Genomic DNA, 14695 nt, shown 5'->3' with positions numbered 1-14695 from the left:
TTTTTTGCTTGGTATGTCGAAATTGGTAATACATTGTCTTCCGGAAGAATGTCATGCAAAAGTTATAATAGACTTGTGAAACTTTTATCGCTTCATCCGTTTTTCAACTTTACTTTAATCAACATCAACACATCAATAAGTTTCATAAATTTAGAACCCTTATATAATAGTGTTTTTGCTTCATTAAATAGGCGATGTATTTTTTCTTGTTCAATACCACCCATATTAGTCTCTATGGCATCAAACATTTCATTAAAATTCTCATTAGGGTCCTTTGAATGGTGATCATCATCATCAAGATGTGATTCGATGTTGAATGTATTACCATCACTATGTAAATTTTCCAACGATGTGCTACAATCAAGTAGTGATTCTCCATGTCTTGACCAACAAGTGTAATTAGGCACAATATCATTTTGCAACAAATGATACTCTATTTCTTACAGATGCAGAACTCGGTTCACGAAATCATTTTGCAACAAATGGTAAGTGTTTATGACCAACAAGATTACTCACAGATGCAAAACTCGGTTCACGAAATGAAGGTCTTAGGAAAATCCTTGAAATAGAAAAACTCGCGGTGTTAGATTTAAAACAAAGAGCAAGGGTAAAATAGACTGTGGAGGGCGATGAGAACACGAAATGCTTTCATGGTTACATCAACAACAAACACAGGAGAAACACAATACATGGGTTAATGGTGAATGGTAAATGGGTGTCATCGGCTGAAGAAGTAAAAAGTGAAGCACTTAGATTTTTTAAGAACAATTTCACTGAAACTTTGGTTTCTAGACCAAAACTCATCAGCCCCTACATCAAATCTATTTCGATGATGGAAGCTATAAAACTTGAAGCCCCCTTCACACTTGAAGAAGTAAAAACCGCGGTGTGGGAATGTGGCAGTGACAAGGCCCCTGGCCCAGACAGTTTTACTTTTAAATTCATCAAAACCTACTAGGATATCGTGAAAACTAACGTGATGAACTTCATCCTTCACTTCGACAAATTCGGTACCTTAGCATGGGGATGTAACTCATCTTTCATCACCCTTGTGTATAAGGTAAAAGACCCCTCTTCGCTGTCTGATTATCGACCTATCAGCCTAATCGGATGCATGTACAAGATCATTTCAAAGGTGCTTGCATTAAGGCTCAAAATAGTTATTGGTGGAGTCATTGGAGATGTCCAATCAGCTTACATAGAAGGCATGAACATTCTAGATGGACCATTAGTGATAAAGGAACTCTACTCGTGGGTGAAGAAAATAAAAAAGAGGATCCTATTATTCAAAGTAGACTTTGATAAAGAATTTGACTCAATAAATTGGGAATATCTTGATTCCATACTCACACAGATGGGCTTTGGCTCTAAATGGCGTCTTTGGATTAGGGGTTGTCTGAACTCCTCTCACGCCTCTGTCATTGTAAACGGGTCTCCAACGAATGAATTCAAATTTTCCAAAGGTGTGCGTCAAGGTGACCCGCTCTCACCATTTCTTTTCATTATAGCAATGGAAGGTCTCAATGCAGCAATAGAGGCTGCCAAAGACAAAGGATTATTCAAAGGAGTTTAAATCCCAAACGGTGGCCCTATTCTTTCACATTTTTTCTACGCAGACGACGCTTTATTTGTAGGTGAATGGTCAAGATCCAATCTAAAAAATCTAGCACAGATTCTTAGATGCTTTCACGTATCATCTGGTCTAAAAGTAAGCTTTCACAAATCTAGAGTGTTTGGAATTGGGGTGACGGAAGGAGAAATTACAAATTGGGCTAGTATTTTAGGATGTGAAGTAGGATCTTTTCCCTTCAAATATCTTGGTGTTCCTGTTGGCGCGAACATGAATCTTATAAAAAACTGGAAACCAATAATCGACAAGTTTCAATCCAAACTATCATCATGGAAATCGAAATCCCTCTCCTTTGGTGGTCGACTGACATTGATCACCTCAGTTCTAGGCAATCTTCCCACTTACTAATTCTCATTATTCACAGCATCGGTGGCGGTCACTGAGACTCTGGAACAACTTAGACGCAGATTCCTTTGGGGCGGAGATGAAGACAAACGGAAAATACATTGGGTGGCATGGGATAAAGTAATAGCTTCGAAATCTGATGGTGGGCTTGGCGTAGGATCAATATGTGCGTTGAATGTCAGCCTAATAGTCAAATGGTGGTGGCGTATGAAAAAAGAGGAGGACTCAATATGGGGGCGCACAATAAAAGGTATACACAAGTTATACAACAAACCTCACGATTATTTTTCTAGCAGGTACATCAATGGCGTCTGGCATAACATTGCAACCATAAAGAAGAATCTCAAGAGGCGTGACCTGGAAATAGGGGATGTGTTCGGACTACAACTCAGATCCGGTGACAACACCCAGTTCTGGTATGACAAATGGACCGATGGTGACCAACTGAAGAACAAATACCCCGACCTGTTCAACCTGGAGACAAGGAAAAGATGCAAAGTAGCGGACATAATCATTGACGGATGTTTTATAGGTCATTGGAATTCTTGTCCTATTGAATTTGGACTATTCGAGGATTTGGACATCCTAACGAATGAATTGTCCACAGTAATTTGGCGAGCGGGTGTGATCAATGAAAAAGTAGACTTGATGTAGATGGTCGCTATACGGTTGGGGCACTATGGAGGTTAATCGATAAAAAATCTAGTCCAAGTCAGATACTACCACCTATGCTATGGCACAGGGATGCACCGTCAAGGTGAACTTCTTTATTTGGAGAGCACTACAAAATAAAATCCCTTCTATGATGGCTTTAAGATCACGGGGAGTGGAGTTCGACTCGACATGTTGTGGTGCTTGCTTTGCTGGTGATGAATGTGTCGATCACATTTTAGTAACATGCCCGTATGCGAGTGCAATAAGAGACAGAATATTTGACTGGTGTGGTATCAAGCACCAAACATTTCACAATGTCAGTGATCTAATATGTTTTGCTACAAGCTGGGGTCGGTGTTCAAAAAAGAAAAAAAGGCTCATGATGATATGTTATGGGCTTATATGGAACCTCTGGAAATATAGAAATGACCGGACTTTTAATCTGATATTCATCAGTACCTTTTGCGGAGCTGAGCAGATAAAATCCTTCGTGTATCTCTAGATCAAATGTAGTGGAAAAGGCGGTTTAAGTGAATGGAACGTGTGATCATCATCTCCTTTCCATTTTTCCTAGTTTGCCTATGTATTTTTCTTTACTTACAACTACTATCTATATGTCTTTTTTCTTTTTATGTTCCTCCTCCCTTCTAGTTTCTTACTAGTTGGGATTCATTTTAATATAATTTTGCTTTTTCTAAAAAAAAATCTTGTTTAAAGGTGTGTATTATAAAATCCACATCAAAAGAGTGGGTTTAATGGTGTGTTTGTTTAAAACGACACTAAGAAAAACATTTTTAATGTTTTGTGTTGAAACCGCACCAACAAACTATTTAAGTGGTGTGGTTCCTTTTTCTATTGATGCGAAATCAGAATTTTATGGTATAATAATACGGTCTAATAGTAAAACCACATCAATAAAAAAAAAAACTCATCGTACCAACAAATGACTTTTGTATTAGTGTCAATATCTCTAGTGTACCATTTGACCGAAAGACTTGTATTCTTCCATAATTAGAAAAGGTATTCATTCCTTATTTAGGGTTAAAAAGTAAATAAAGTCCTATTTTGATAGAAATTTACAAAGACACTTAACTATTAAAAAAACTATTTCAGTTGTTAAAAATTGACACATGTTAGTGTGTCACATGTGATAATTTCTATAACATTGTTTTCTTTTATCAAAGATACATATGTACTTATTTTTAATATCCTCTTTTATTGTGTTTATTTATCTCTATTTTCCCATTTTGTTATTTGAACAATAATATTTTGTTAGAAAATTTGCAAAAACAAATAAGGAAAGTTCAATTTATTGATCTGAAAGTTATGTTTGACTAACATTTTCTTTTGGCTTCCACCTAATAGGACATTCTTTTATTGAGACTACAACGAATTCTTTTTGTATGATTGAGAAAGGGTAATAGATGCATTATTAGTATATCTGAGTGTTAAAGGACTGATCTAATACAAAATAATACTTCTTGATGTCACTGCTACATTTATTTTATCATGTTCATATTTGATTTTGATAGTGCAATAATCATGTAGTTAATACTCATTTCATTCAATATTTTTCTATATAAAAATGATTCATTTCATACCAAAAATTTTAGATATATACTTGGATAAATATTATCTTCTTGTTGGGCATAATTGGTTGCTCAATTTTTACTTATACTTTTTTTGCATACGAGTTATGGACATAATGCAAGAAAGAAAATGATAAGATTGTAACATAGTTGAGCATTTACTATTAATTAGAAAGTTATATTGAACTGCATACTATTTATTTCTAATTAACTTTATGGTTCACTATCATGAATGACCCAAGTTGATGTTAATTTAAAACTCCAACCTCGCTACTTACTTTATGTACCGGCAGATGGTACAATCATAAAATGTAAACTTATCACATGTTTAAATTGTCATGTTGAGATCCATACTTCGATTCAACTCAAGTCGAGGTTGGTTAACCCAATAACTCATAATATAGTGGGTTTGACTTAAAAAATTATAACTTACTTGTAACACTCCATAATCGGGAAATAGCTAGCGACATGGAAGTTTTGATCCAATATATAATCAACCGTTACTGTAATTGTATAAAACTGTAACATTGAAACAAAGTAAACAACTACAACAAACTAGTCTATTTTTCGAATGGTAGAAATTAAAATAAAATAAAAAATCTAGTAAGGAGGTAGTATGAAACAACTACATCAAATAAATATCAAATTTTGGATTTTGCAACCAGCAAACCCAAAAGTATTGATCGACCCAAGAGAGGCAATCGTGGAATAACTCTCTAGGCACACTTAACTTCTAACTCATTGGATTCATGTTTAGATTGCAAATGGGACAAAAAAAGAGTGTCCACATCCAAACCCATTTTCTCTGAAGTAAGTCTACTTGGAATTCAATCTGAAAAACTTATTCAAACCAAAATATTGAGTTTAATGGGGACAAGATTATGTCATATAGTAACGTCTTCCCGGCCACCATATTTCTTACCTCAATAGAGTTCCTTGCCAAAGCCACCGAGTAAGAACTCGATGACTCCAAACCCCACTTCCATCGGTTATCATGTGCAGTCAAAATGAAATGATGAAGGAGGGTTTTCAAATCAAGCCATTATGACTCCTCTAGAGACTATCGACCCCAACTAAACACCCCAATAGCATCCTGATACCAATCACCCACCATGCAAATTTTTTCATTTTCCATCACATAACTTCGATGGATTTTTTTTTCAAAAAATGACTTTTCTGGTCCACTTCCAAAATCTAGTAGATGATACATTGACTTCCCTTCTTTGAGGATACACGTCCAAGTTAATACCTTTAATCGCAGTTGAGTAAAAGACCGGATGATGTTGTTCCACATGACTTGAACCTTTAATCATTTATTATCCTCTACAAACTCATTATTTACTCATTGAATTGCTTTATAAATTGAAACCCGCATGGAATAAGGCAAAAAATCCCTACCATCACTTAAAACAATAGACTTCTAATTCCCAAAACACCATCCATTTTTTTTAACGACAAACACACACAATCTCTTATCCTACTTCTATTTCTATATATTTGTCCACGACTAGACTTAAACCTTCTACCACTTGGGGATGAACAACTTTCCTACACATTTGTACACCATATTTTTAGGTAGTAAAACCTTATTGTACTTCACCAAACACATTTTTTTCTCTTACCTCCTCTACCAAAAAAATATTGATCCCAAAGAGTCAAATAAATTAAGAACTCCCTTTGGCCCTTTAAATATAATAGATCTCAAGACCTCCCCATCATGTTCTAATCAAAGTAACTATCTTCTCCTACCAAAAAAGTCTTTACCTTTCAATCATATAGTTTTGTTTAATAAATTGATCTATAATTGGTTTTGATCCTGCTATATTTGACATATTATATAAGAAAAAAATATACCGACTTCTTATGTAAGTATAAGAAACAGTTGGGTCTCGCAGATTAGATGGTGTTGTGTTTGAGTTCTTATACGAAAGCGATTTCATAATTTGTATGTTTTAGTCTTCATGTGTAGATGCGAAATATTGTGTTAGGTTTCATATGTTTATGTTTTTATATTTTATACATAGGCTTCGCAATTTGTGTTAGTTTGTTTCAACAATTGTCTTAGCTTAGGTGTCTTGACTTCATTGGTTAGTGCCTAACCGGCTTCCTTGTATTCACTATATAAGGGAAGATAATTAGAGAGAGAGTGAGGGAGAGAGAGAGAGAGAGAGTATATTTTCAGAGCATTCTTACATCAGTGTAATCGAGTGCCTTACTCTCTAATGCAAATCAGATCTTATTTACTTTGAGGTGCTCTTAAAATTTCGTCTTTATGATTTCATTCTTATAGAATCTATCGATCCTACAAGTGGTATCAGAGCTAGGGTCATAGGTTCGATTCTCTCAAGATGCAATTTCCGTGGGGGATTATTGGGGTCAGAAATGGCTCAGTCTCCATTATGCGTAGGGAAGGTTTCATAGTCGCAATCGAATGCCATAGGCACTAGAGGGCTGAATGTGCTATATGTACAAACATAGCGCCTTTCCTAACACCAATTGGTTTTCAGAGAGTTGGTAGTGCCTAAGGTCCAATAAATGGTATTAGAGCAAGAATCTCTATGAATTCGTTTTCAAATCTCAAATATGTTCATGTTCATCGAGTTTCTTGCTTTTCGACTTTGAATTTCCTCGATCTATTCCGCATTTTGCAATTCTTTTGCAATTTGATCTGAAATTCTTTGTTCAAATTACTTATTTAGATTTGAAACCAGTATTGGCTCATTGATTTGATTCTTACTCAATTTCTCTAAAATTATGTCTAAAGACTATTCTCACCCCATTTCTTTAAATCTATCTAGTAGCATTAGATCTACTACTAGAATTCCAATTTCGTTTCCAAAAGATTATGAAGTATGGGTTATGAACTTCGAAGATTATATTACTAAAATTAAAAATCAAGGTTCAAGCATCTAGCATGCAATCACCAAAGGTCCTCATTAATGTTCAAAATCAAAAGAAGAAATCAAAATTCAGCCTGATTTAGATCATTTGATTGCTGATAACAAAGATTTAACCACAGATGAGAAATAGAGACTTCAAAACAACTTAAATACTAAAAGACATCTACGTTTTTCTCTACCACCATATACATTTAGACTCATGAGTTCTACGGAAACTGCAAATGATATTTGGAAAAGACCGAAGGAACTCTACTCAGGAGATGCAAATCAAACACATTAAATTCAAATAAATCTTCTTTCAGAAATTAGATCGTTCAAACAGAAGTCTGATGAATCTATTGATCAAGTTTCTAATAGATTCAATCATTTTCTTAGTAGAATGTTAAAAAAGATCAATTAGTAAGCAGAAAGAGAGCTTCATGAATGCTTTATGATCAGAATGAAAATTGATTATATCCACTGTTAAATCTCATGAGAAATTAAAAAATTACAATCTTGCTCGAGTGGTTGGTATTCTAAAGTCACATGACAATGAAGTCATGGGAGAAGTGAAGCCAATTCCTAATGCATGTTCTCTAGCATTTTTTGCTAAAGAAGAGAGTGGAAAAGTAGAGAAATCTAAAGTAAATTATGATGATTCATACTCGGATGCTACAGACGATGAGTTCACCAGCGAGGAGAAGGATTTGATGGTTAGTAAACCTAAGACATTTATCAAGAAAAATTTCTCAAGGTTAAAAAATAGCAACTTTGGAAGAAATGTTAATGGGGGAATGGTTTCAAGGGAAGTAATCCAAGTTCTGAGAAAAATAAGAGTGAGGGATACAACAGATATCAAAAAGAAAATGAAAAGGAAGAAAAGAAGTTAGTTGGAGACTCTAGGTTTGATTTAATTATTATAACGATAAAAGTCATTTGCAAAATAATGCATGCTGAGAAAACAGAATGACAAGAAAGAGAAAGAAAAAGATGAAGCTTACTACTGTTGGATTAGAGTGTCTAAGGTCTTGATTAAATTGGTATAATTGGTTGAATAATAGTAAAGTCCTTCTTAGTTTGCCTCATAACCGAGTAATGGCATAGATTGATAATAAGAGAGAGATAAATAATTTGTTAATATATTATTAGATTAATATATTAATTAGAAGTAGAAGTAATTAATTAGGAATTAATTAGAGTTAATTTAATTAATTGTAAGGATTAATTAGAATTAATTAATGGGTCTAAGGGTTAGAGTGAAATTGTTCAAAAGTTGAACAAGGAAGCATTCTAGAACCTCCATTGGAAGGGATGGTTTTGGAGCCCTCTTGGGAGTGTTTTGGAAGCTCACTTGGTTGATAAGAAAACTGATAAGGATTAGGGATATTTTATTAATATACCGAATTCAAACCAAGGTTTCCTACAATTATAAATAGGGACCTCTATAAGACCCAAGAATTCTTCACAACATAAGGCAATTTCAAAATTCCCCTCTCCCTTCTCTTATTTCGATCCAACGGTTTTCCTAGGGTTTGAGTGTGATTCATTAGAGACTTAAACACTATTGGGGCTAGCATTACAAGAATGTTTCTTCAAAGTACATTTCTATTTGCGATAATAGCAATAAGGTATATGGTTTAAACCTTTGTGATTTTCGATTTTAGCTAGGTTATTTAGTAGTTTTAAAGTATGTTGCTATTATGCGAAAAGACATAGAATCTTCTAGGATTGCATGTGCCCATAAGTTAGTAATGTGAAATTCTGCAAGTACATTAAAGTAATATAGAAAACCCATCAGTGGTATCCGATCCTAAGGATTATTCTATAATTTGCACATTTGTGAAACCTTAAAAGAAACCAGGAAAATCGAAAATCCTAGCCCTCTAGGGTTTTTCGAAATTTCATTGCCTCCTTCCTTTTCCAAAAATTGCTAGGTTTTGGTAGAGTTTTCTAGTTTAGTTATTTGTTATTTTAATTGCCTTAAAATTTGAAGAACTAAAACTAATTAACCTAACTCTAATTTCGAAAAGAATGAAAGGATTAAGATTAAATAGAATTAATTAACTAATGGTTTAATTAAAGATAATTGTTTAATACCTAAATGATTTAATTAATTGGTTAATTAAAAGATAAATATTAAATCAAGATGGTTTAAAAGATTAATTAATTAATTTTTAATCAAGATAATAAAATTTAAACCTTGTATTTTCAAAAGGTTTTAAAATACACCATATACATATGTATGAGATTATTAATACTATATGTAAAAATAAAAGTCAGTCAAATCAATAGTAGGCCTCATTCATGAAGTCACGCTCTAAGAGAGGTATAAGGAAACGACATATAAAATGACCGTTGAATGGGTGTCCTTTTCATCCACCGCTTCTTTGTATGGTGGAGGGTCGTTAGCCAAACGGGTTTGATATGACATAATCATATTAAAAGTATAATATATAAAGTACTAGAACCTTCCAAAATCCCACTCTAGTTACTTAGGATAAAAATGTGAAACTGTATGCTAATCCATCAAAACACATATTGGTTCTTTGTGAGTCGTTAGTGGAGCGTATGTGGTTAACCGACACACTAAATTGGGGATTACAAAGTTGAAAATGGCACAACTCGAGTTCATGGTTGTTGATGGAGCGTGTATAGTTAACTGGCACGTCAATGTGATATCATAAATGGGAACGAGGTTGTCACGCGAGTTTGCATGGTTGTTCACATCCTTTTTGTAATCCTTGGCATCCCAGTCACAAATTGAAGAGCATAATCTGATATTTAAACATGCCATTGAAAAGTTCAATAAATCTCGAGAGATCTAGGAATTTCGTAATATATTGAAATTGGTAAAGTGCCTTACCTACCTTAAATAAATTCTCAATTAGATTACGGCATCCCACTTCTTAATTTCGAATTGTATTTTTGGATCCTAGCCTTGAATATTAATTTGGGTTAAAATATTTAAGGATAATCAACTAACTAAAATCTTGTCTCGTGTCTAAAGATGTCTGGAAGTGGTGATCTTCCTCCTGCTCCTCATAATCCACCCACTCAAAACTTCCTATTGAGCAACCCTCACTCTTTTCTATTATTATGAGGCTCGTGAGATTTGATATGAACAAAGCCTTACTTGCATGTAATTACGATGAAGGAACTTATTTATGTTTGTTTTTCGATAAAGTTAAAACATACATTGACAGACTGGGCAACATGGGTGGTGAGTTTCATGTGGATTTTGTTATATATTTGATTCTAATTTCGCTCCCAGATTCTTACAAATAGTTTGTAACGGATTTCCACATGAAGAACCTCAAGGTTACTCGAAGGGAGCTTTCCGATATGTTAAGGGCCGAAGAAGCTAACATCGTCAAAAAGGAAACTCTATCTAGTTCCAAAGTGAAACATCCCAAAAAATACAGTACAAAAATTTCGTTTTAGAAACTTATAATAAAACCATAATTCATCCATCATCATAAAGAAAATCAAGAGTCATCTATCACAAAACACCATGTCAAATACTGTGAAACATCCCAAAAATACGGTCCAAAAATTTCTTTTTAAATTCATTAATAAAACCACAATTCAACCATCATCATATAGAAAAACCATAAATCGTGTATCTCAAAAACATCATATTGAATACTGTATCAAAATCATATAAAAATATCAGAGTCAATCTCCCAGGCTAGAAAACTGTGGTGTGTGCCATGCGATCATCCCGAGCCCTTCCCTTTGCTAGCTGAAGTACCTGAAACCAAACTGAAAACTATAAGCACGAAGCTTAGTGAGCTCCCCCAACCTACCACATACCATACACATAACAAATAACATGTAACATAAACTTTGGGACGCCGCCCAGCTGCATCGGGACGAACCCGACATCGGCTTACCCGGCATCAGACTCCTGCCCGACATCGGGCTCACCCTGGCATCAGACCACGTCTGGCATCGGGCTCACCCCGGTATCGGGCTTGCCCCGACATCGGGCTTACCCCGACATACACACAGCATAACATGTCTTTAGTCCAAAAATCTGACTTCTGATGGCCCACTAAGGCCCAATAGCTGACAAGTCCAAAGGTTGGCCCAATCTGAGGCCCAAAAGATGAAAAGCCCAACTCTGTTGAGTACGCAGGGCGTACTCTTCTATACGCAGCGCGTACCTGCTGTGTGGCTTATATGCTGCGCGTACTAGCTGGTACGCCCAACGTACTACCCTATTAAGCCACTTTTCCCATTAAGCACTTAATACCTTACTCCAGAGGCTATAATCACAGATCCAAAACCACTTTAATGTCTTAATCCATAAAGTCGATTACTTGGTGGCTTCCAACCCACCAAATGGACCCAAACTTGGAATATAGCAACAAACTTCCATGGAAATGGCTATATCTCATGCATGGTTACAAACAGACCTTAAAGATTAAAACATTACTACTTAAGGGACTCATATGTCTCTAAGGGTGGCAACCCTAGACCTAGAAACGAGTTTGAGTCATAAAGATCCATTCTTGGGACTAAAAAGATCCAAAACATCTCTACCCTAGATCTAAGCACACATGAGGAAAGTTGGAAGCTTTTTACCTCAAATGAGTGCAAAAAGATGAGATAATCCCAGATCCTTGAGCTCAAGATACTCAAGTTCTTCTTCTCCAACTTCTCTTCTCTTCTTCCAAGCTCTTTTTCACCAAACTAAGCTTCAAAAGGCCAAACACAACAAGAACGGAGTAAGAGAGGGTATTTAGGGTTTTTGAGGGTGAGGGGTTGGTAAGGAGGCCAGGGTTGGGCTATAATGGGGTATTTATATGGCTGAAACCCTAAAAATTAGGGTTTTGGAATCTGCTCACGTACGTTGCACGCACTCCTTGGTACGTTGCGTGTACGTGAAGGCGTCCCCCGTATCCAATGCGCCTCTATGCCCCGCGTACACTAAGGCTATGCCCAGCGTACATCTTATGGGAGACCCAAGTCCTCGGCCTACTTTCTTAAGTCCAATCCCTTAATCCTTCTATCCATATTTAGCCCATCAAATAAATTAAGAAATATTTAATAATTAATATCTCAAATGACGGTCGTTACAATTCACCCCCACTTGAATTAGACTTCGTCCTCGAAGTCTGCTGCATCCGGAAACAACTCTGGGTAGTGCTCCCTCATCTCCTCCTCGGGCTCCCAGTTCCACTTTGAGCCCTTGCGGTGATGCCACTGCATCTTCACCAGCTTCACTCTCTTTTTCCTCAGCTCCTTCGTCTTCCTGTCGAGGATAGCTACTAGTCTCTCGATGTAGTTCAGGATGTCATCCACCTAAATATCCTCTAAAGGCACAACTGTTGACTCATCCACTAAGCACTTCCGCAGCTGAGAAACATGGAAAGTGTTGTGGATGTGGCTGGGATCTGCCGGAAGATCCAGTCGATATGACACCTTGCCCACCCGGGCTATAACCCTGAAAGGACCGATATACCTAGGGCCCAACTTGCCCCGCTTTCGGAACTGGATGATACCTTTCCAAGGTGACACCTTCAGGAGGACCATGTCGCCCACCTGAAACTCCAAGTCTGAACGCCGCTTGTCGGTGTAACTCTTTTGCCGACTCTGAGCAGTCTGGAGCCTGCTCTGGACCTGTTGGATCCACTATGTGGTCTTGAGTACTACCTCCGTACTCCCCATGACCCTCTAACCGACCTCACCCCAACAGATTAGGGTTCTACACTTCCTCCCATAGAGCATCTCGAAGGGAGGCCGGTCCATACTGGCGTGGTAACTGTTGTTATATGAAAATTCCGCTAACGGAAGATACATAACCCAACTGCCACCGAAATCCAAAACACATGCGCATAGCATGTCCTAGATATTTTGTATCGTCCTCTCGCTCTGTCCGTCTGTCTGAGGGTGGAAAGCAGTGCTGAAATGGAGACGAGTACCCATCTCCTCGTGAAACCGCTTCCAAAATCTGGAAGTGAAACGGACATCTCAGTCTGACACCACCGAGACAGGCACTCCATGTTGCGCCACTACCTCTCGCACATAAATCTCGGCCGATATGCTATCCTGTATCGGGATAAAGTGCACACTCTTGGTCAACCGATCCACGATGACCCATATCGAATCAACCCCACGTGCGGTCCTGGGAAGCTTAGTGATGAAATCCATAGTAATGTCCTCCCACTTCCACACGGGAATGTCTAACAGCTGCATCTTGCCGTGAGGCCTCTGGTGCTCTGCCTTGACCTTCCTGAAGGTCAGGCATCTCTCTACGTACCAAGCTATATCTCGCTTCATGCAGAGCCACCAGTAATCGGGTCGAAGATCTCTGTACATCTTCGTTGCCCCAGGATGGATGGAGAACCTCGACTTATGGGCCTCATCCATCAGAACCTGCCATACTCCACCCCATTATGGAACCCAGACCCTCCCATGCAGGGTTAACAACCCTCGGCTATCATAATCAAATAAGGCCACCCGGCCCACAATCCTCTCGTACTTCTGGCGCTCTTCCTTCAGGCCCTCCACATGCGCCTCTCTAATCTGCTCCAACAATGGAGTAATCACTATCATCCTCAGATAAATGTTTCAAATCGGGGCCGCTACCGCCTTGCAGCTCAAGGTATCAGCCACCAGATTGGCCTTGCCTGGGTGGTAAAGGATCTCACAGTCATAATCCTTCACCACATCCAACCACCTACGCCGCCTCATGTTCAGATTCGGCTGATCCATGAGGTACCTCAAACTCTTGTGGTCCGTGTAAATGGTACAACGGACCCCATAGAGGTAATGGTGCCAAATCTTGAGGGCGAAAAGCCCCCAACTCTAAATCGTGGGTTGGATAGTTAGCCTCGTGAGGCTTTAGTTGCCTCGATGCATAAGCTATTACATGGCCCCGCTGCATCAAAACTGCTCTCATTCATGTGATCGAAGCATCACAGTAAACTACGAAGTCATCAACTCCCTCTGGCAAGGTCAGAATCGGTGCCTCGCATAACCGCTGTCTAAGAGTCTCGAAGGCTGCCTGCTGATCAGGTAATAACCCTGTAGCACTCGGTTCCTGGTATCTAATTTATTTTGTTGTATTTTTCATTTTGGCCTAGGACTTGGCGAGTTGAAGGCCCAACTCGTCGAGTAGGAGTGAGATTGGACGCGGTACTTAAGTGATGGACTCGTCGAGTTGACGGCCAGACTCGACGAGTAGGCTCTGACTGGACAAAACCCTAATCTGAGGGTTTGCACCCTATTTAATCATCTCTTTCAGCCACCACTCGCCCCTATTGCTCCCAAAGACCCTCCATAGCAAACCCTAGCCGAGTGTGTGAAGATCTAAAGGCATTTGTGGTGATTTTGGTGGTTTTGTTCACAAGGAAGAAGGAAGAGCATAGAAGGATCAAGAGGAAACTGAAGGATCCGAGTTTGGTTCGTCATTTGTAGTCTTTGAAAGGTATAAAGTCTGTACCTTGCTTACTTGTTTGTTAGATCCCTTTTTGGGGAGGATTTAGGGCTTTTAAGCCATATGAGGTGACCAACCATGATTTGCAAACATGGTTGGGGGTCAAGACTTCGGATCTAGCACTTGGGGAGAGTCACAAGGCAGATTTGGGTTG

The sequence above is a fragment of the Lactuca virosa genome, chromosome 8, assembly GCF_052849685.1.
Source record: "Lactuca virosa cultivar CGN04683 chromosome 8, Lactuca_virosa_CGN04683_v6, whole genome shotgun sequence".
NCBI classification, from domain to species: Eukaryota; Viridiplantae; Streptophyta; class Magnoliopsida; order Asterales; family Asteraceae; genus Lactuca; species Lactuca virosa.
This window is presented reverse-complemented; position numbering follows the sequence as displayed.